The following is a 25,140-nucleotide window of genomic DNA, read 5'->3' as shown; positions in this document are numbered from 1 at the left end:
GGCTCGCAGGCTTCTTAAAACGTGACATACTGTCGTTTGCTTTCACTTCAACAAGCATCCCAATATTGACACGTGTAGTCTATCTTACGATCTTGATCGCTAGCAAGTGTCTCCCACTCCTGATCTCTCGGACCACCTTGTCACTTGTATATGTATCCCCTTCGTTTGACTTTGTCAACACGTCGTATTCATCTATTTTCTCATATTTTGCTTGATCTCCATATGTATAATTAGGATCATCTTTGACTCCACCCGGCATCCTCGATCGTTCAACACTAAGCACCCCGCTTAGCTCCAATCATACCGCTGTAGGCTGCCAAGTTACGTCCATCACCTACACATTATGAGACAAGCAAACATACATCTTCAACAACATATAACTCCACCTCCGGTTAGTCCAAATAAAAAACTTCAATTCAAAGCACATATCAGAAAAATCGTGAACGCCGAATGATCCAGCGTACTCTTCCTAAGTGCTGGACCATTTAGCATATAGAACAGCCCCAAACACTTCCCGAATCTTCTCCGAAAAAATTAGTCCGACCCTCGAAGCACGTCGTTTAGTTGCACGGCACGACCTGGCAATAGTCTGTCACTCCAGACGTACATCACTGTTAGATAGCAAATCTAGCTGGTCCTCGACAGATACGTACGTACGGTATAATAAAAAGATAGCAAAATAACTAAACATATACGTGTACATGCATTATATTACCGTACCTGCTGCACTGCAAGATGAGAAGACCATGGCTATGGCCACGACAAGATTTGGCTGCTAATTAAGAAAAAGATTTGATGCATTGGACCAACCATTACCTGGGCTTTGGTGGGCTTGTTACTCGGCCTGGACAATGAGGCCCAAATCCAGCCAAGGCCAATCTATGGATAAAATAAACCTTTACCTCCATTTCAAAGAACACGAACTTGTTTCACACTTGACAATATATATCTAAAAAAAGAAGAAAATCGTAGGAGGCACGGGCCAATGAGATATAAAAGCGAAGAAAAAAAATGCAAATGTAGTAAAAGCTTGCTGCAGCTGATGCTGTCCTTCTACTGCAGAAGCATATGAATAGAGCATAATATACAAAGGTAATCACTGGGCAGCACTCTGTATTGTTGCGAATGTGGATTTGATGTAATCTCTTTTTATCTTCTTCATTGTCACAGCCACATCACTCAACGTCAGCCTCTGGTCAGGTGCGTCACTTGCGCTCAGCGACGCCAGCTCAAATATTGGCGGAAGAAAGTCGTTCAGGTCGCAGGCAGAAGAAGAAGCATCTTGCAGCAGCTGATCGTCCAGAACAGAGGCAAGCTCAGTTTGAAATACTTGATGTCCCACTGCCTGATCGTCAATTCTCTTATGAACAGAGGCAATCATTCACCCTCTTTGATTGTCTTATTAGTGAGTAATCAATCCTGCACTTCTTAAGTTTTCGTCTGATCATTAGATAACCGCAAAGGACAGTAGAACAAAATGTTATAGTGACAGCAGGGAATACAACTTTTAGGAAATGTCTATTATGTGAGTGAGACTTCCCGAAACATGGCAAAAGTCCTAGATCAAAGATTGCGACGTGATGTTTGAGAAAACACCTCCCTCTAGAATCTTGCCTTCTAGCTTATTGAAGGAGAGATTAAAGGTTGTCAAGTAGGTGAAATTGTCAAGGAACATGGGAATGGTACCAGAGAGATTTGTTGGAGAAGAGGTCTAATGATGCTAAGTTAGTAAGCTCTTGAAACGAGTTTGGTATCGATTCCGAAAATGAGTTTATCAGGGACAGATTCAGGTGAGTGAGCATCCTAAGTTATCCAAATGACTCTGGGATGCTTCCAAGCAAAAAGTTGGAAGATAATTCAATTGTATCCGTTTGTTTCAGCCCACTAAGATCAATCGGCAGTGCACCAGTAAGGGAATAGTTAGAAATATTTAGTTGGATAATTTCGCCAAGGTTGAATAAGCTTGCCGGTATTGGTGCACTTAACTCGTTATATATGGGAGAATTCAATGCATTCCAATCGGCTAAGATTGCCAATGCTATCTGTTGGTATACAGCCAAAGAATTCGTTCCTTTGGAGAAACAATTTTTGTAAGCTCCTGAACATAATAATTTGTGCTGGGGTAGGGCCTAACATGCTATTGTTGGAGATATCAAGCAATGCGAGATTTTGCATCACAGTGATGGATTCTGGCATTGCTCCTGTGAATAGGTTGTTGGTAAGGTCTGTCAAATAGAGACTGCTTAAGTTTGAAAATGTTGATGGAAACCCACCTGTTCAATTGTTATAACCTGCACTAAACTCAAGTAATTGTGCAGACTTGTTTTCCATATGGTCAGGGAGTCCACAGGGAAAGGATTATAATATTAATCTATTTCAAGGACCTGGGTTTTCTACAATTCGCAAGGGAAGACAGGAAGTCAAGATTACCGTTCAAATTATTCTCTACAATATCCATATTTGAGGAAGCAAAAACTTACATAGCTGGTTCACACATCTCCAATATATATAAGGTTTTCTGAAACAACCGTTCGTTAACTAAGTGGCAGTACACAATATTGCAAGCAGCTTAACAAATGTCAGCGTACTGATAGTCCGCTACATGAAAATAAAATAGCACACGACGTGCATGGTTCAAACGATCAACTCGACAATGACAAAGAAGGATAAATACTGGATAAAGCTGAAGACGACTAGCTACTACCATGCATGAAGTAGCTACCTTAAGCTGAAATGCCTGGTTCCTTGATATATATATATATAGCGAGCCGTGCCTTCAGCTTGCCTCGGAACATAGGCCTCCTCAAGCTTCAAACTTGACTTGCTTAAGCTCCCCCACCACCTCTGCCATGGTCGGTCTCTGATCCACGTCTTCCTTGAGGCATCGGACCGCGAGAGCACCCATCCTGTCAAGACACTCCATGTAACGATGAGATTGAGCATCGCCTTCAGCCAAGATGTCTGTGTCGTACATCGTCCTTCCATTGCCCTCCTCCTTGCAGGACTTGACGAAGTCTATGGGGAGGTTATTGTTCTCACCATATCTGGCCTTCTTCCTCGTGATGAGCTCCAGGAGCACCACGCCGAAGCTATAGATGTCGCTCTTCTGTGTGAAACGGCCTGTCTTCATGCACACTGGGTCTATGTAGCTCATATCTGCTGCCACGTATCTGGTGTACCCGATCGATAGGAGTTTGGATGACCCGAAGTCGGAGACCTTGGGCATGAGGTTGTGGTCGAGAAGGATGTTGTCGGATTTGATGTCGCCATGGACATGGTTCTGACCACCAGGCGAATGCATGTAGGCGAGAGCTTCTGCGGAGCCGATGGCAATGTTGAGGCGTGCCAGCAGTGGAAGCACTTGATCCCTCGTGACATGAAGCAGTCTGTAGAGGCTCCCATTGGGGAAGTACTCGAATACCAGCATGGGGACGTCCGTCTGAAGGCAGCATCCGATGAGGCGGGCCAGGTTGGCGTGGCTGATCCGGAACTGGATGGTGATCTCGTTCACGAACTCCTCCTGCGGGAGCTCCTCGCCTTTCAGGGAGGAGCGCTTAACCGCGACTCTTTGGTCACCATCGATGGTCCCCATGAAGACCTCGCCGAAGTGTCCTTGTCCAATGGGTCTGCTGTAGCAGTTTGTGATCTTCTCGAGCTGCTCTTGCGTGAAGATGTTGATGCCGACGCTCTTCAGTATTTCACCACCATTCTTGTCAAAACACATCCTCTGCTTCCGTCTCTTAAGCTTCTGAAGACGCAATGATAGCAACAACCGTAGCAACAAATATGCTAGGCTTACCACAACAACGAATACACCTGCAAATGCAAATTCAAGAGATCGATATTAAGGCATTTGTCTGTCGACCGGTATACATGCATGCAAACCATCTCACATTATTTCACGCGCGTTTTCAACTATTATCAAACGTAACACTAAATGAGGTAGAGATATATAGCTATGTTTCTTCTTGAAATCAAATAATGAAAAATAGAAAAGAGCCCTTTTCTAAAGCTAAAACAACAAATAAAAAGAACAAAGGAGTAATAAAGTTGAAAAGGTTTGCCTATTGCTAGTAATTACGTAGTTGTTCATTTTGCATATATAGTGTCAATTTGCAAATTGATAGGGAACCACCTCTTAGCATAGTGGTGGAGACGTGAGTATATATATGAATCCATCTATTAAAATTCAAATTTTAGTGCCTATGATTTACACATACACGAGTGCTTTTAGTATGACAGGAGTCACACTGTAGATGCGTGAGTATGTGTGGCGAGTGTGATTGGTATGAATGAGCTAGTCATCCATGTAATCGAAAGAAAAGGCAAAATGACATGTATGGTGAATGGGGGAGCAATTATTGAAAGAACTCTCACCTAATAGTACTATTGCAATTGTAGGAACTATGGGCTGACATCCTGTTTCACTTTTACCATCTCCTCTGTTACCGAATTTGCATTTGCAATCGTAACCACCATGCGTGTCATGACATGTGCTACCACTGCCACAAGGATTTGATTTTTGAAGCTTGCACTCGTTGATATCTGCATAACAGGATTAATTAAAATGCATTACTTTGAATAGTTAGTTAGAGGAAAAATCCATAAAAGGCCCGAGGCCGTTTCTTTTGCCACTCAATTACACCCTGACAGGGTGCCTTAATGTCTTGGCTTGGTGAGACGCCCAGCTCTCCTACAAATTTATGAGCTGTCGAGTACCGCAGTTAATTAAATGAAATTACAGATGCACAAGTTATTTCATTTTATCAACACCCATATCATCATTTTACCGTAGAATATCCCATGCATATATTTTTATTTCTTTTTTCCTGAAAGAAGAGAAACTAGCTAGCAAGGTGGCACGTGCAATTGTGTGACTAGATTTGCTTATATATATAGTTATATAATTCTAATTCTTATGATTGAAAGTGGAAATATATTTTTAGTCAAGTGCAACAAATATTTGCTATAGACTTTAACTGAAAGTAAGTTGTACGCTGATGTTGAAGAAAACTGGTAAGGTAAAAAGAAAATAGATGCACTAACCAGTGTGTGGCCCCAATGGTTATTTGCAACATGGTAAGGTGCGTCTAGCTTGACAAATTATAGGATAGAGGGAGAGAGCTGGAGTCGGTGAGACTGACACATGGATCGATCTCGTGTGTTGGTGCCATGGGATAGATGCTTGCATATCGCTATTGTGTTAATTAGATGATATATTGAGAAGAATGAGAAAATTGATGGAAAAAGGGGTGATAATCAAATGACTTCTAGGTGTATGTTCAATATCAAAATAACAAGGGGATGTGTCACTGACTGTCATTGAGACAGCTGATGCCATATTAGGGATTACAAAATTTTCTAGTGTCAAAAAATAAGAAATCTCCCTAAGCGTAGATTGGATTATATTAGGGTTATCTCCTATATATATATCCCTCGCACCGAACACTTATACTACTGAGCAAGTAAATTAAAAGACATGTATGCAAAAAGAATAACAAGCTATATATGGATATATTAACTAACTTGTGCATCCGCCAATGACATATGGATTTCCCGTGTATCCCTGGGAGCAACTGCATAGGTACCCTTCCCCCTGTGTGGCGTTGACGCACAAGCTGTGCTCGCTGACACAGGCAGAAGCTGTCGGTTTACCTCCGCTTGCCTCCGGCGGGAGCAGGCAAGAGCCATTGTTCCTGATGGCCCAGTCAAGCACCAACGGGATAGCTCCTCTCTGTCCAACCCGGCTGAGAAAGCTCTTGTTTCCGTCCCGACTGAGATCTTCTCGGTGGAAATGGTACCTGATGTATAGAAAAGCGACAGTTACTCAGATGTTTTTACAGGGAAGTATATATAAGGCTTTTTACTTGTCATGGTAAAAGTTACTTCCTCCACTGTTTTTCTTATTTTCTAGTATAGTATAAGGTTTTCTACTTGTCGTGGTAAAAGGCACTTCCTCCACTGTTTTTTCTGTAGTACTAAAATCCTTGCCATCAAACTTTCTAAATGTCAACCACAGCTTCCTACAATTCCAAATTTATAAAAGTCATTTAGAACATTGACACAATCTCTAATGTAACACTTTGACTATTGATTTCTATGAAAATATGTTTTACATATATATATATATATATATATATATATATATATATATATATATATATATATATGAAAGTATTCCTGATGAATTTAGTAATATCAATTTTATGTAAATATTGATGTTTGACCAACACAAATCCTAAAAGACGTACACACAGAATCATATGTTGTATTGTATTTAAAACTATCAGGATTATTAGGTAGATTTGTCTTTAATTAGAAATGTTTTTGCAAAAGTATATATGTAGTAATTTCATTAGAGTATATTTAGATGAAGGTGTAAAATTTAGTAGTTAAAGTAGTATCCCATAGACTACAAAAAAGTCAAAAGAAGAAGGAGAGTAGCTTTTTTCACAGATGCTCAGAAGTATAAGGCTATGAGTGTGTATATTCTCCGTATAGCCAACATATAAATATACATATACATATGGAATTAATTAGTTTTAGGTCAGTAGACTAAAGAATTATTAGTAAAATACATGGAAAGCAACAATGCTACTAGTTATATAGTTGATAAGCTAATAATGGTACTCGTGCAATGACAGTTAGTCTTAAGGCGTACGTACCAGCCTTTCTCGGCCACGAAGGCGTAGCTACAGGGGCTGTAGTTCCACGCAAGATTGGAATCGGAGCCCCAGTAGACCTCTATCGTGCGAAGGTTGCCCGAGACCTGCATCTGGCAGCAGCCGAGCCCCGCGCACTCGTCGTTGTCTTGAGCCGCATCGCCCAAGCTCTCGCAAGAGCTGATGCAGCCGGTCAAGTAGTTCGAGTCGGCCGCCTTGCCTCCGAGATATGCCTCCGTGCGGCAGCCGATGGCCGTAAACATGTTGCGCTTTTTCGAGATCAGAGACGCCCTGCCGAGTTTCAATGTCCAGGCCACATCGTTGGATTCGGTGGTGTTGGATGAGTTGTAGCAGATGTACGACACGGAGCTGAAGACGCGCATCTCGCCGGCCTCCACCGTGATGTCGATGATCTCAAAGTCGCCATAGTATGGTCTTGGAGGACTAAAGCTATGGTTGCAAGTGATGCTGAAGTCACCCAATGCCGACCAGGCACAGTCGTCGCCGATGCCAAATGGGTAGGGAATGTCTACATCGCCGCACTTGCCGGGGCAGCCCGGCCGTGGAGCTGGCACCGCCGACGGGGCTATGCGTGAGACGGCGGCTGCCGCTGCCACTGGCGGCGGCACCACCAGATGGGAAATAATGGCGGGCGTAAGGAAAAACCACAGCACTTGTGGCATGGCTATTACTGGGTGTTGCATGCTAGTAATGATTCGTGTATTGAAGCTAGCTCTATGGTCCGATCCGGATGCATGCATGTGGCCATCTATCTATCTATATATAGAGAGCGAGAGAGAGGCGATTGAAGAAAAGTCACTCTCCTTAATTGCGGTTACAGTACTCGGTTAAGCACACGCCCTCGAACCAGATAATTTAACCATTTATTTCTATAATTACACGTTTGCAAAACCAAGACAAATATATGTTAACGATATATCTTAAAAGGTTTTTATAGCCTAAGATTAAAAGGACTGACCACACATGGATACCCAATTGTCCGGGGGGGTCTCTGACAATGATTCTGGGGTATATCGAATGACGGGTGCGTGATCTTTGTTCGAAAAGTGCCTACTGAATTCATGTATGTATGTGCAATTTAAGAATACCGAGGATTATCCAGATTCAGACCCCCCCCCCCTTACAGTAATAGCCCTATACATCCTGTGTATTCTTTTTTTGTCTCCGTTTTTTCTCTCCTCTCCTCCCTTTATAGCCCAGGGGGAAAGATCCTTACAAGTGGGCCCATCCCTATCTAGATGGTCGACAATAGACTATCATTACGAAGGCCTGTCCCTTCCGTCAGCTCCTTCTGTACTTATCTGTCCGGGTCACCCGGCCTGCTCCATTCGAATCACCGGTTGCCCACGCGCCCCTGCCACACCCTTAGTGACGTCTGCGAACCCATCCTTTAACAATTAATGCCGCGGGATGGAACACGGAAGCTCTACGTCCGCCCCAGTCGCCTCGGCCGGTAAGGTGTGCCTGGGAAAGGAAAACTACATGGGTATTAGCATTAAATAAGAGTAGTTTGGTTTACACGAGTATCTGCCCGCGATCTGTAGGGACTAGTCGCAAGAAATCTAACGGGAGTCGAGAGTGTGGTTGTGCCATGTCAAATGGTCGCACAGTGGATCCTGTTTAGAGAAAAAAAAAACAAGTCCCGTAAAAATCATTCGTTGACATCCCTCCTAACAGTGAACCCCGTATACTTACACCGATAGTACTGCTAATTAAAGGTTCGGAAGTGGCTAAAGGAATCCTCATTTTTATTCGTCTGGCAGCTAGCCTCTTTGGTCGTGTCGTTGGATATCTAGAATAAAACCCGTTCTCCGCGTGCGCTTCCACCTACCTTTGGAATCTTTTTGATGGGACAAAGCCCCGTGATCATTTCAAGACGTAATCATAATTAATGTACGTTCCTTGTGCGCTACTATCCACCTCTTGTGAGGTGGCATACCGTCGGTCACCGTATAAGATCATGGCCAAGGGCTTCTTTTGGAGATGAAAATCTTCTTCTTCAACGTTCTAATTTTTTTTTTCACGATTCTTGTTACAAAAGAATTCTAAAATTATAAAAATAATTTTTTAAAACAAATACATGTTAATGATATATGTTAAAATATTTTATAGCCAAAATTTAAAAAGATTGACCACACGTGGATACCCACTATATCAAGCAGTACAGCTCTAACTTCTCCTGCGCTCACAATATTTTGGGGGACTTGGAGGCATCCCCTACCTTTATGAATGATAACAGTTCGAAATTGATCGGTAAAAACCTAAACCACTTTTAGTTTCATCTATTCTCTCGAAAGCATAGTCGATGATGATAATGCTGGAAACAAATATGACATTGGTATTATGGGATAATCGGAAACAATATTGTGGAGACGGAAACGTGCTAGTATCCATCGAAAACCTATAATTTAGAACGGAAAATGCTGAAACGTAGCCTTGGGCACTAGCACTGTGCATAGGAATATAGTATGGACATCTCACAAGTCTTATATGACACATCTCATAAGACAAATGACTCGTTCCATAAGACAAGTACAATTTAAGTGTCTAACACAAATGATTAAGTCCACCCTGCATGACCCGTAGGATCGACGATTATACAATATGAGGATAAGTTTAAATGTCTAACTTTAGCAATAAAACCATATATAGTTTCAATATCTCACAAGTCACATAACCATTGCAATGAGATCGAGTTATTGTGGTCGGGAGTAACTGGGCTTGTGCTTTGTGTGTTGACAGCACTATGGCTCGGTGGAATAGAGAGAAACGGTAATTGCCGACCCAAAATGGGAAAACTCGGAATAGATAGGTAAAACCCAAAATCATTTCCACTATTGTTTTTGCGTACTTTCCTTGTTTTCATTTATGTTTTCTCGTGATATTGTTTTCAGCTACTTCGATCGCAGGACTTCAAAAACAAGCTTCGGTGAAACGAGAATTACCGTGTTTTCATTTTCTATCCATAGATACCTTTCACAGCGAATCCCTAGGTACCGCGTCTGCAGTTTGTAAGCTTTATGTGTTTAGTTTGCTATTTTTAAGCAGCACATCCATTTTTAAGTTTACTTGGTTGCATACAAATCTCTAGGAAGACTGCTGGTGACTTGCATCGGAAGAAAAGTCGGTCTCCTTAGTTAATTGTTACGAGTATATTACAGTACTGCTAATTAAAGGTTCACAAGTGGCTAAAGGAATCCTCAGTTTTATTCGTCTGGCAGCTAGCCGTATGTACGTACTCTTTGTTTATGCTCGAGTCCTCGTTGGTCGTTGGATGACTAGAGATTAAAACCCGTAATCCGCAAGCGTTCCACGTACTTACCTTTGAAATCTTGATGATGGGACAAAGCCCCGTGATCCTTCCGAGACATAATCATATGTCCTCATCAAATAATTAATGTACGTTCCTCGTTCGCTACTATCCACCTCTTGTGAGGTAGCGTACCGTTGGTCACCGTATAAGGTCATGGCCAAGGGCTTCTTTTGGAGACGAAAATCTCGTTGTGAAGTGATTTTTTTTCTCTTCGACGTTCTAACGATTTCTTTTTTTCACGGTTTCTGTTACAAAAGAATTCTAAGGTCATTACTTTTAGAACGGGATTATCTCTCTTTTCCCTCCGCGATTCCCCTCGAAGAGAAGCCGTTGAAGATGAGAGAAAATTAAGGAAATAAGAACAGGGAAAAAAATCAGAAAGAAAACGAAATGAAGGAAATATGGTTGAAGATAGACTAACACCTAAAACCAATGCATATATATATATATATATATATATATATATATATATATATATATATATATATACATATGTACAATTATATATAAACAAACATATATGTAAATATGTGTATATATATAATTATGTTCTGAGATTTTAAGTATCTCGATCAAGTATTGCAATCCCGGGCTTCTCCTGTGACAACATTTTCAGTTTCATGTTTTCTCTCAGGAGTATAGTAGATGATGATAATATTGGAAGCCACTAAAAGTTTCATATTTTCTCTTGGAGGCAGAGTCGATGATGATAATGCTAGAAACAAATATGGCATTAGTAATACAGAAAAATCAGAAACGAAACATATCGGTATATATCAATCCGGAATTGTTAATTCAGAACGAAAGACACTTAGACGTAGCACTAGGCGCTAGCACCATGCATAAGAATATAGTATAGGCACCTCACAAGTCTTATATGACACATCTCACAAGACAAAGAACTATACATTCTATAAGACAAGTACAGTCTACACTTCTACCAGAAACGATTTAGTCTACTATGCATAACGCATAGGATCCGCAATTACACAATAAGAGAACAAGTTCAAATGTCTAACTTTAGCAACAGGATTGACGAAAGCATTGATCCCCTCTCTTCGCTGATCTTAGATCCCCCTTTGTTTATGTTTGTTTGCGTCAATTGAGGATCTTGCAGGGGGCGTTGTAGGCTTTCTTTCTTGCAGCTCAGATGCCTCCTGCTCTCTCCCCCTCGCAGCTCTCTCAGACCATGCAAGAACATAGCAATTCTTTGTACATAGCTGTCTCAAGCTCAAATCTCACCCACTCGAGCTTAAATCCGCCCCAACCAAGCCTCAAAACACGCCGAGGGATGTCGTGCGGAGCTTTTCCCTCACTCCCTCAGGTTCCAATCCTACACGCTGAGGGGTGGGAAGGAATCGGAGATCGATCTGGAATCCGGAGACGGAGAAGGGAAGGATTGGGGGCAGCAGGGCCAGGTAGGTGGGGAGGGTAAGGAGGACGAATGGATAAGTCGTGGATCGGACGTACGATGCGTGCGGGTGGGCGAATGATGGACGCGGATGATGCATGCAGACGGAGGCAGAAAAACGCTGACGATAGATCGTCTACGTCACTTTTAAGTAGGAGAGAAGAGATAAACTTAAATATTTAATTAATAAACACTTATCTAATTTTTAAAAAATAATGAAACTTTTGGCCCCACGTCATCGGAGAGCGAGCGAATTCCATCATCATCGTGAGGTTGAGTAGGACAAGATAGGTATTTGAAGTGATTGGGAAGGACGACGCTGGCTGGCAAAGCAGAATTTGCTGCATCGACCGGCACTGCCTCTGTCTGTTTTCTTGGGCAAAATAAGGATGGATCATGAGAGCTTCATTTTCATTGTGGAGATGGAAGATCCGGGCGCGGTGTCCATCACTACGAATAACGTCTTGTAGAACTGAACATTTACCCGTTGAAGCCCTGGCGCGTTATCTCAGATGGCATGCATAATGTCTCGTATGGAGTTCCAGATCATCTCCTCTTCTGAGAATGGCGCATCAATTCATGCCCTCCAAGTCCATGATAGCACAGGTTCGCGGTTGGGCTGCTTCTTTTCTTGCCCTGCTGTTGCGACCGTGACATTGTTGTGCAGCAGAGCAGAGTTGCATCGTCGTCGGTGACTAGCTTGTAAATGGAAGAAATTAGTCACCTTCGTTCCGACACCAATTCAGTGATGCAGCCATCACCTATGTTGCGCCGAGTCTAGCCCAAGGACTAGTTCCTTTGCCAATACTAGTTGCTAGAAGAATTCCCCGGCAAGTGTTAATCGCAGGAAACAAAGAAGCAACAATGAAATTAAGTGTGCTCCTAACATTCCCAGAATAAAACCATCCGATATTTCATCAATTTTCGTCTCTAGCAAACATAGAAGACACGGGAATTTAGTGCCCGTACGTTCCAAACAAGGAAATTTACGTTATCCATGGCTTCCAGCTCTGTGCTCCGCGGGACATGCAAGGCTTTGCCCAGTAAGGCGCAAGGCAGAGCAGCCGGCGGTGGAATTGTGGCCCGGAAGCTTCGAGGATTCACAGATGGCGTGCGTGCACATGGCAGAAGAGCAGCAAAGACTCCATCGCTTGTGCTCATTACACTCTCACAAACAGAAGCCGATTCATAGGAATGCATTGGGCTGTTTGTGATCGACTCCGATTCATAGTGATTTTTGTGTCTAGTCTCAATCAGGGTTTCAGCGCATTCTTCGAAAACAGACCGAATTTCATCAGATTTTCAATTTTGATTTGAATTTGAATTTGATTGAAAATTGCTCGGTTTCTAAATGCGAACCACACCGAATCGGTCGAAAACCGCGCATTTCGAGCGGGTTTTCGTCGCATTTGTTAACCCTGGTCTAAACCTTGGATCAGACACCTCAGCTATCTATGCAAGTTTATTAACAGAGCTTTGGGTCATCAAATTCTGTCGGAAGGAGGAGGCAGCTGAGGAGATCGAAGTAGACTGCAGGAAGACGTGGTGGCCGGAGCTTACCGTGGGGATCAGGATCACCCCAGATATAGCTTCGAAACAGCTGAGCCAGAGGAAAAGCCATCTTGAGCAAAATATGAGACTGGCAAATGAACTAAAAGTATCGTGCTGTTGTACATTTCAAGAATGTATGCTCAAAATCTCTGTGTGCAATGGTCTCTGTAGCTATTGCAACTCCTATCTCATGTTCTTTCATCATGAGATTTTCTTGAGCATGCCACTCCTAAGTTTGGGATTTAGAGCAGTGTCACACTGAATGCGACTAAATTTATGATACTTTTCTAAATCCCTCGCATGCTTGCACAAACTTTATCAGACAGGATGTACTCTGACACAGTGTGCAACAGGTTAGTTAGTATGGCTAGCTGCTATATTGTTTCCAATGAGTATTTTTTTTATTACACAGCTTGACTTTGAGTTTTTTTATTACACAGCTTGACTTTGAGTTTTTTTATTACATGGGTAGCTGCCATCATAATCTCTATTGAAATTGGAGATAATTTACTGTTGCAGTTGACATGTCTGTTATTCTTCAATCTTTTTTCTTGATTCTTCTTATTGTCGATTTGCTCAGTTCATATGGTTCACATCGAACATGTTTAGCCCTACATTTATATTTAATATCAAACATGTTTAGTAGCGTATTTTTGTTACTTTTTGCTCAGTGTCTATCATGAGGATGTAATAATTCCTTTTGGCCACAATTTTCAGCGCTTGTACCAACAGATGCATTGGAAGATCAGAGATCTCTAAATGTAAGTGCTCACAATTATACATCCTTAAGACTGAAAATGTTGAACGCTGTTTCATTTTGATTCTTTGACTTGCCAAGGACACGTGAGTGTGACACAGCAACACAATGACTTTTAAAAAACACATACCGTTCTGGATTTATAAATGAGAGTAATCATGAATGCCCTTTTTTGTACGGTCTTAACCCACTGAGTGCAGCTCAAGGTATTTGGATATTGGCTCTAAAAGTGTGATGAAACTGACATCTCTCGATCGATTTGGTGTAGTTGATGAATTATTGTGATCAGTTTATATAAGGCACTACTCTATCTGATTGCAAATATTGGCTACTTTAGACTTATGCACAAAGATTAAGAAAGTGGATCAAATGACCTTGTTGCTCTTCATTTATACTGCATTGGGAAAGATGGCTCATTTTTTTTAGAGTGAAAGCATTTATTTAGCAAGGGAAAAGAAGGAATAAAAGAGGAAAAAGTGCCTAGAAGTTCTAGGATGATTTATATTTAGAGAACAGTGGAGAAGCCTAAAACGACCTATCTTCGCAATCAGATATATTTTTTCCGCTTCTCACTAAAACTAATTTTAATGACCTGTTTTCTGAAAGACAAATAGGCCCTAATGTAACTTTAATTGTATGCAGTAGTGCTTGATCTAGAAAATTTGTGCTTGGGGTGATGGGGATCCCTTACAAGAACATAAATTATCAACGCCCCTCTTTAGGAATTTTGATAATTCCATTGGGGCCTCTAAGTTTTTTATGATATTTTGGACTTACACACAAGTTTCTGGATATAGGTCCACTATTGGAAAACCTGGGCTCGGACAAAGTGCCAATTTTTTATATGGTTAGCTGTCCATAATCGATGTTGGATGGCGGATCGCTTGTCCCAAAGGGGTTTTCCGCATCCTGCGCAATGTCCTTTATGCGATCAGGTGGAGGAATCAATTCAGCATATCTTGACGACATGTGTGTTTGCAAGGCAAGTTTGGTTCTTCCTCTTTAGGTGTTTTGGCCTGCCTGATCTGACTCCACAAGGTGATGAGGAGGCCTTCAGCGAATGGTCGCTGCGGGCTAGCAGCAGGATAGTTAAACCAGCTAGACGGGGATTCAATTCCCTGGTGAGTCTTGGAGCATGGCTGATTTGGAGACACTGGAATGATTGTGTGTTTAATGATGTTACGCCTAACATCCAAATGGTCCTGCGACGGGCTGGGGAGGAGGCCCAACTTCGGTGTGATGCAGGAGTGGTTGGATTATCATAGCTACCTGTGCTTTGAGCTTGGTTCGTTGTAGCTGTTGGGGTCGCGTTTATAGCATGTGGCGTGCATGTATTCTTTAGCTGGTTCGGTGATTTGTGTGTAAGTATGTGGGTGTTGTGTTTTCATGTTGTGTACTTGTTTTATTCCTCTTTTAATACAATGATATGCAGCTCTCCTGCGTATTCGAGAAAAAATAGGTCCACTGTTGGTCACTAGTGTACATGATTGCTGGATAGTTCACATGTTCAAGAGTTTGCCGAACTGTGCCTTGAAATATTTACATGCATAAACCGCATAATACAATCAAACGGCCAAGGCCACTTTCATTTGAACAACTTTTCTTTATCAGCATTTTGACCCATTGAATAGCTTCTGTATCATATAGTTGACTGTTTGCAAGCAACAACCATATTACCTGTTATATTATTGAAGCCTATTACTACCATTTTGATGTAAATTAAATTATCCTTTTTGAGACACTCAGTTGATTGTACTGATTCAAGATAGTTTAGGTGATATGACTCAACCTGGAAACATGAATAATATTAATCATCAGCAAGCAACTCCATCGAGAAATGAACTTTCCCTGTCTTATAATAGGGTAACGTGGTCATGGACTTTGCTTTTCTAATATCGTATCTCCATACATAATTGATTAACTGGTTTGTATTCACAAGATGCAAATAGGAACACACTTCATCAATATGCTCAAGATCCAAGTGATTGACATGCTGAACAAACGTATCATGGATCCCATTTTCAGCAGTATGCTCAATATCTGAGCTCATTTAGATATTCTGTTACTCCATTATTATTTGTTACCCAGTCTAACCTGAGATCTGCATGAAAAGATCTTGACAAGTTGACATCTCTTTCTTGCCTGGCACTTTCTTTCAGGGATATTGTAGGTGCTACTCCCTCTAATTATTTTGAAGAAAATGCTGGCACTGGTGACTCACAATTGTACAGGCATGATAATCAAGAATACTCAGCTGATCGTAAATAAAGAGCTAATTTTGTAACTAGAAAAGATTCCAGATCATATCTATTGATATATTCTTACTTTTGACCGAGGTGATCCTTTACCTGGTATTGAAGGGTTTCAAATTGTTGGTGAGCCTAGACCAGGATTTACATTAACAGCATGTGGTTTCCCTACAAATGGTACTACCCTTTGCAATTTCCAGGTATGTTGTTTTCTGACTCCTGATTATGATTTTTTATGAATGCCGTTAATGGTTAAATTCTGCAAGTAAAACCTTTCATCCCAAGTTGTTTTGTTCCTAGTGGGTTCGCTATCTTGAAGATGGCACCAGACAGTCTATTGAAGGTAAAGTTGGGCAACCTGTCCTACATTCTATGCTATATTGTTCAGAGACAATTTAATTTGCTGACTAGTTCTCTATATTTCTTAATTCAGGTGCTACGATGTATGAGTATGTGGTTACTGCAGATGATGTTGGCACTCTTCTTGCTGTAGACTGCACGCCTATGGATGATAATGGCCACCAGGTTATCATTCACAAGTAGCAATTTCTTTTGCTGTAGACTGCGCGCCCATCTAACTATTATTGTGTATATCAGTGATCAAGTCAAAGGTTTTTGACTGTGCACATTTTAAAATGTCATTCGTGTGGTAAGGGAGGGAGTAGAAATGATATTCTGACAGAAAAGTTGTTCCTTGTCTCTCATTTCTATAACAATCTGTGCAAGAAGTGTACATTTAAAAGATATATATGCTGATTTTCTCTGGTGGTTCCTTTCCACCTTCATAGTCGGGTATGCGTAATATGTAGATGATAGAAGGTTACTTGAAAATTTTACCTTACCGTGTTCAAAATGGAATTACATGCACAACTGATACATGAATCTCTTCTACCTGCAGTGTTGATTTTAGTTCTGCCTACACTGCTATTATTCAAGCGTACTGAGTCTCTTGTCTTGGTTGTAGGGTGATTTGGTGAGACAATTTGCTAACAATGAGGAGAAGATAACCTGTGGTGAGTTTTAAAGCATATGTTGCTGCATCTTTTGGATCACTGATCACATGAACTGTAATGTTGTTGTGCTTTGCTTGAATATAACTGGATCAGCATCTTTTACATTCTAATTGGCATGTTTTTTAAATTTTCTAAGTAGTAGTCAAATGTATCCTGTTAGTGAAAAGTCATCTTCACATATATTAATCGTTAATAATAATGAGTTAATCTATCCACAACCATGAATTAAGGAAAATTAACTATAGACAACATATATATATATATATATATTATGTGTCTAGACTCAACTCTAGTTACTGTTGCGTCACCCCTAGTTACAATCCAAAAAATAGTAAAGTTACAATCCGCGAGATAAGAAGTTAGAACCAGACGTTAATAAAAAAAATGAGTTGCAATTGTGTTATGGATGAATGTAACTCCTAATAAATTCCTTGCCAAAAGATATACAACCTAAGGAACACGATGATAATCATAGTACAATCTAAAACGTAACTCCGGTCCTTATATATATATATATATTAATTGTAACTCGTTAGCTTCTCATGTTGCAATTATGTACTTCTGGACGTGCGGTTATAACTGGTTTATCTAGCGGATTGTAACTGATAGTTTTTTAAGTTGTAACTGGGAATGTACGCAGTGATAAACTATAGTGCGCCTAAGCGCAGAATAGACTCATCGTATATGTATGTATGCTCTAGTTACTGTTGCGCCACCCCAGTTACAATCCAAAAAATAGTAGAGTAACAACCCGCAAGACAGGGAGTTACAACCATACATAAATAAAAAAAATTGAGTTACAATTGCGTTATGGATGAACGTAACTCCTAACGAATTCTTTGCCTAATGATGTACAACCTAAGAAACACGATTGTAATAATAGTACAATCTAAAACGTAACTCGTTAGCTTCTCGTGTTGCAATTATGTACTTCTAGACACGCAGTTATAACTGGTCTACCTAGCGGATTGTAAGTAATAGATGTTTGAGTTGTGACTGGAGAGATAATGGAAGGAAGCAACAAAACAGAGAGTGACGCAATAGTAAACTACAGTGCGCCTAAGCGCAGAATAGACTCGCTATGTGTGTGTGTGTATATGTATTGGGGGTACCCTTGCTATTCATTTGTTCCAAGTCCAAGGTGGGGCTATGTGCTATTAGTACAGAAAAACATTACTGCAGGTTTAGGAAATCGAATTTCTAAGCATTTTATCTTCATTTTGAAAACTCTTTAAAATATTTATGATACTGGTATGACCACATGTTTGTGGGAAAAACTAATTTGCTGAGACACCAAGTTAAAGTTACCTGAAGGATAGTCCCCCTCTATAGACATTTCTTCTTGGCTCTGTCAACGGTCTGAACAACAGCAACAGGAAGTCTGAGGATGCACACGGAATAGGTTGGAAGAGCATAAAGGACCGAGTTAACCATTTCCAACCGCCCTGTGATGGTGAGGAGATTGGAGATAGCTGATAATCTTCTTTCAATTTTATTCATTAGAGTCACGTGATCTTCCACCCGAGGTCTGGTTGTGCCTAACGATAGGCCAAGATAGGTGAAGGGGGGAAGAGCCTAACGAGCAGCCAAAAACTCCAGCCAAGAGAGACACTTTATCTTGGCTAATGTTGATTGGGAACAAGCAAGGCTTACTGTAATTCACTCTGAGACCTGTTAAGGCCAAGAAAGTGTGAAGAATTCCTTTTTGGTAGAAGAGTTGCTTTTGAGAACCCTCCATGAACAGCAAAGTGTCATCTACATATTGGAGAATAGGGAAATTCTGTTCACCATGAGTATGAATTGGCTTAGAGAAGACACTGGATCTAAAGGTCTCATTGATAATATGCTGAAGCAGGTCTGTCGCTAGAACAAACAGAAAGGGGGAAAAGAGGATCTCCTTGCCTTACCCCCCTCCTACAGTTGAAAAAAGTTCCAGGAACCCCATTGAGCAGGACTGTAGAAGCATCGGAATTCAGAATGCAAATCACCTAGCTAATCCATTTCGGGGGAAGCCCAATTTCTGCAACATTAGAATAATTGTTTGGTGTTCAACCATGTTAAAAGCCTTTTCAAAGTCCAGCTTCAAGATGATCATCTCTTTTTAGGAATGATGGCGTTGATGTACATACTCATAAGCCCAAGCCAAGCAATCTTGAATTGTCATGTTTTTCATGAAACCATATTGATTTTTATGAATTATAGGAATAATGACCTTCTGCAATCTATTAGCTAGCAGCTTTGTGATAAGCTTGAGGCTAGAGTTTAGAAGAGAAATTGACCTAAAATCCTTGTCGGAATTGGGTTGTTCTTAGGAATCAAAGTGATGAAAGAGTTATTAATCGCCTGAAGACTAATGGAACAATTATAGAACTCATCACAAAGACAGTAAAAAAGTCATTCTTAATGATGCTCTAACATTTCTTTAAGAAGAACCAATTGAAATCATCCGGATCGGGAGATTTATCAGAGGGCATGTCCAGGATAACTTATCAATCTCCTCTCTAGAGAAAGGCTCAACCAAGTTATCGAGGGAAAAAGCTCTGTGAATCAAAGCATCAAGATCAAACAGCATAAAAAGATTATCAGAAGAGCCCATTCTGCTCTTGAACATATTGAGGAGAATTGCAGCCTTTTGATCATGAGCAAAGACAAGGCTACCATCTTGAGCTTCCAAGATGGTTATTATATTCTTTCTGAATCTCTCCATAGCAGCATCATGAAAGAACTTTGTGCTCTCATCGCCAAAAGTAACACATCTAATAGTACATCTTTTCTGCCAATACAAGCTTTATATTGTTGCTAATGTAGTTGTAAACTTGTACTCCCATGTCTACAACTTACTGCTTATCCATGTTGTGTCTTTGATGAACTACTGAGTTAGTACTTGAAGACACAGATCTTGTATTTGTTGTTTCTTAAGTTGGGATTTTAAGACAATAGCTCAGTGTAAGGATGACATCAATGCAGCACTACATGTTATATGCTTGTTTTATTGCTTGTCTAATCAGTGTCTTGCTTCTCCCCTTCCCCCTTCTGTGTAGAATTAGAATAGGTTCTGCATCCAATTATTGAAGAAAAACATTTATGAAAAATTATTTGGATGAAAATAGCCATAGCAGCTTCCATTTTTGGAGTTTGCTCAGTTATGACTTCCAATTCATTCTGGGTAGCTCCTGTGCTCCTGTCCTAGCAATCTATCTGTCCCTGATAGCTGGACAACCGTTTCCATGATTGCACTACAGTGGTGTCATGCACATTTTTCACCCATGACAGAACAAGTTTGATTAAACAGTATCCAAGACCTGGGGATGATTTCTACCATCTTTTGTGCAGCATGCGTATTCTCCCGAGGAGTGGGAACTGGCTACATTGGTGCTTAGAATTCCTGGCTATCAGATCAAGTTCAAACATACAGGTGAAGTTGTAATTGATGAGAAGTATTCGACAAATCTACAGGTATGTTTTCCTACGTGACATTGTCCATTTTAATATTTATGAAGGCTGAAGCACAGTAACTGTTTGATTTTCATGACATGTTTATTTGATTTTCCTAAATTTCATCTTCGCAGACAAAAATTCAGAATGGGAGCACTACTCAATTTGTTTTAGTAAGTTCTTGGGGTGTAAATCTACCATTTAATACACATGGAATGATGGATCCAAATAATGAGGATTACGATGTTAGGTGCCAACTATCACCTTATATTACCTTCTCACTTACCAACCTTCTTTGTGAAGTGTTTTTGTTTTGGTTTGCATTGCAAATAAAAATCATAGATCTTATTATGCGATTCTTCTATAGGTTATGTGATGTAATCGTATTGGTTATGACAACTTTTTGGTAGAAGAGTTGCTTTTGAGAACCCTCCATGAACAGCAAAGTGTCATCTACATATTGGAGAATAGGCAAGTCCAGTTCACCATGAGTATTAATTGGCTTAGAGAAGACACTAGATCTAAAGGTCTCATTGATGATATGTTGAAGCAGATCTGCCGCTAGAACGAAGAGAAGGGGGGAAAGAGGATCTCCTTGCCTTCCCCCCCCCCCCCTCCTACAGTTGAAAAAAGTTCCAGGAACCCCATTGAGCAGGACTGTAGAAGCATCGGAATTCAGAATGCAAATCACCCAGGTAATCCATTTCGGGGGGAAGCCCAATTTCTGCAACATCAGAATAATTGTTTGGTGTTCAACCATGTCAAAAGCCTTTTCAAAGTCCAGCTTCAAGATGATCATCTCTTTTTTGGAATGATGGCATTGATGCAAATACTCATAAGCCCAAGCCAAGCAATCTTGAATTGTCCTGCTTTTCATAAAACCATATTGATTTTTATGAATTATAGGAACAATGACCTTCTGCAATCTATTAGCTAGCAGCTTTTTGATAAGCTTGAGGCTAGAGTTTAGAAAAGAAATAGGCCTAAAATCCTTGTCAGAAATTGGGTTGTTCTTAGGAATCAAAGTGATAAAAGAGTTGTTAATTGGCTGAAGACTAATGGAACCATTATAGAAGTCGTCACAAAGAAGGTAAAAGTCATTCTTAATGATGCTCCAACATTTCTTTAAGAAGAACTGATTGAAACCATCCGGATCGGGAGATTTATTAGAGGGCATGCCCCGGATAACTCTATCAATCTACTCTCTAGAGAAAGGCTCGGCCAAGTTATCAAGGGAAAAAGCTCTGTGAATCAAAGCATCAAGATCAAACAGCATAGAAAGATTATCAGAAGAGTCCATTCTGCTCTTGAACATATTGAGGAGAATTGCAGCCTTTTCATCATGAGTAGAGAGACAAGGCTACCATCCTGAGCTTCCAGGATGGTTATTACATTCTTTCTGAATCTCTCCATAGCAGCAACATGAAAGAACTTCGTTCTCTCGTTGCCAAAAGTAACCCATCTAATAGTACATCTTTTCCGCCAATACAAGCTTTATATTGTTGCTAATGTAGTTGTAAACTTGTACTCCCATGTCTACAACTTACTGCTTCTCCATGTTGTGTCTTTGATGAACTACTGAGTTAGTACTTGAAGACACAGATCTTGTATTTGTTGTTTCTTAAGTTGGGATTTTAAGACAATAGCTCAGTGTAAGGATGACATCAATGCAGCACTACATGTTATACGCTTGTTTTATTGCTTGTCTAATCAGTGTCTTGCTTCTCCCCTTCCCCCTTCTGTGTAGAATTAGAATAGGTTCTACATCCAATTATTGAAGAAAAACATTTATGAAAAATTATTTGGATGAAAATAGCCATAGTAGCTTCCATTTTTGGAGTTTGCTCAGTTATGACTTCCAATTCATTCTGGGTAGTTCCTGTGCTCCTGTCCTAACAATCTATCTGTCCCTGATAGCTGGACAACCGTTTCCATGATTGCACTACAGTGGTGTCATGCACATTTTTCACCGATGACAGAACAAGTTTGATTAAACAGTATCCAAGACCTGGGGATGATTTCTACCATCTTTTGTGCAGCATGCGTATTCTCCCGAGGAGTGGGAACTGGCTACATTGGTGCTTAGAATTCCTGGCTATCAGATCAAGTTCAAACATACAGGTGAAGTTGTAATTGATGAGAAGTATTCGACAAATCTACAGGTATGTTTTCCTACGTGACATTGTCTATTTTAATATTTATGAATGCTGAAGTACAATAACTGTTTGATTTTCATGACATGTTTATTTGATTTTCCTAAATTTCATCTTCGTAGACAAAAATTCAGAATGGGCGCACTACTCAATTTGTTTTAGTAAGTTCTTGGGGTGTAAATCTACCATTTAATACACATGGAATGACAGAGCCAGATAATGAGGATTACGATGTTAGGTGCCAGCTATCATCTTATATTACCTTCTCACTTACCAACCTTCTTTGTGAAGTGTTTTTGTTTTGGTTTGCATAGCAAATAAAAATCATAGATCTGATTATGCGATTCTTCTGTAGGTTACGTGATGTAATCGTATTGGTTATGAGAACTTTCCAGAACAAGGTATCTCTTTTTATAGTGCCTTTGTGATGTTAAACCTTTTATTTTCTGTATAGATGGATTATGATGGTTCTATGTTTTCTTTTTGTTTGATTTTCATGATTGAACTTAATGCAAGCTCTAGATACTAAAAGGAAAGGCAAGGTTTAGTTTCCATGTAGAAGATTTTTTTCTGATTGTTTTGTGCAGTATTCCATATTTTTGTTCTCGAGATGAAATGAGCTGTCGATTATAGCAGACATTTCAAGACTTATCTGGAGGTGTGAGGGGCACATAAATGGTTGAGGAAACATGGGGTCAATTCTCGATCCTACTAGGCTTAACAATACAATTGTAGTTTTGTATAATATTTTCTTTTTCCTTCTTGTTCCCCCATATTTTTTCCCTCTTATCATTGTTTGCTCTAAGTAAAAAATTGAAGTCACAGCACTGTGGTCTTGGTAAAATTTGAGGTCTTGGTAAAATTTGAAGACGCCAATGGTGCAAATAAACTTGTGAGGTGTTGGCTGCAGAACTTGAAGATAAAATGTTCTATATAGCTGCTGATTTTATTTTATTTTTTTTATCTTGCTGCACTGCACCGCAACGTGTTGTAACTTAGGTTCATGAAGAATCCCATGTGCCAGATTCATTTCATGGGCCATTTCCTGTAATGTACAGCACTAACTTATTATCTGAATGTGCTTCTAAGTTGATCCGTATTCCTTTTATTAGGCACAATTCCAATTCAGTCATGAGCTTTCTTACTAACTAGTGCAACTTCATCCCTTTCCTGCCTCGATAAAATTCTTTGATGTCTGTTGTCTGCCTCGATAAAATTAAAGCGTTGAAGGCAGGCCTCCTGATCCTCTTTAATTGTCTATAACGTAATAATTAAACAGATCTAGCTGTAGTTTAACATCATGCATCGATCTGATCGATGAATATTATTATACATACAAAAATATTTCGTCTCGTACGTCCGATGGCAAACACGAGTGTCGGATGCTTCAACAGGCCCACAACAGTAGAAAAACTAGTTGGGCCTAAAATGCTCATCTGTACAATTTAGGCTCCTTGCTTTTCAGGTCTGTCACTTATCTCCCTAGCTTCAAATTTCCAACCACGGGTTCTTATCCATTTCACATTGATTCACTTGCTTTCGTTTGCCCTGTGCACCCATGACCGCTCGCTTGCATCTAGAGTTGCTTGCGTCCACTTTCCACTTGCTCACTCCTACCAAAGGGAGGCTACGAGCAGAGCTCACTAGCACTACTCGTCACTCCGCGAATGTACAAGTGTAGCTCGTTAGTAGCGGAGAGAGACCTAGGTAGCTTGAGCACCTTATATTGTCTTTGGTTTTGGTGGCAGGTAGCTCGATCCAATGACTTTCGGTGAGGATGTCGGACTCCCTCTCCCTACTCTTTTGCTAGCGGTCTCATAGCTCGCTGAAGAAGGCAATCGCCATGGCTAGCGCATCTCACTAGAGACTGACAGAGGGCAACTGTAGATTTGTGATGTTGCAATAGGTAATTTATGATGTTGCAATAGGTTATTTGTGATGTTTCCTTTTTTATTTGAGATGTTGCAATACATGATCTGGGATGTTGCAGTTATTGATTTAGGATGTTGCATTATATTATCTTATTTTGGTTTAGTGTAATAGCCATTTCATTGTGAGATGCTGCTTTTTTTTGGATGTTACAAGAGTTTGTTTGATTTGTTTCACCAATGTTTTATGGTTGTTGCAATAGTGGTGTCAATATGTGGTACAAATGTTTATTGCTTGTTGCAGTAGTGACATCGATTTCTTGCACTAGTTGCATTAGGTCAATCAAGCTATTGTGATATACACTTTTAGATATTACAGTTGTTCTCTGTTGATTATTTAGAAGAATTTTTAGGACATGTTGTATCACGCCATTCTAATTGTTGTGGTAGGTAATTTTAGATATTGCAAATGTTAGTTTTGATTTATTACACTAAAAGATCAAGTTTTTTTTAATTTTTTTGGGCTTCAGTGTTGCATTCTACTTTTGTAAATGTTGCTTCTGTTCCTTCTGAACGTTGCAGTGAGATCTTTAATATTTTGATTGCCCAATCATAATGTTTGTTTGTGATTTATGCAATTTTTGTTGAGCACATCCTTGCATATTGATTGAGATCTCAAATTTGTCTTTTTTGGCTATGGAAGTGTT

General features: G+C 40.2%; 1 pseudogene; it reads left to right on the top strand.

Moving 5' to 3' along the window:
• The window catches only part of LOC133886539 (uncharacterized), a 77,608-nt pseudogene extending 54,495 nt beyond the window's left edge, over window positions 1–23,113 (top strand).
• The last annotated feature ends 2,027 nt before the right edge of the window (window positions 23,114–25,140 follow it).

Source organism: Phragmites australis, chromosome 12, assembly GCF_958298935.1.
Source record: "Phragmites australis chromosome 12, lpPhrAust1.1, whole genome shotgun sequence".
Lineage (NCBI taxonomy): Eukaryota > Viridiplantae > Streptophyta > Magnoliopsida > Poales > Poaceae > Phragmites > Phragmites australis.
The sequence above is the reverse complement of the archived record's forward strand: the minus strand, read 5'-3'. Positions and strand labels throughout refer to the sequence as shown.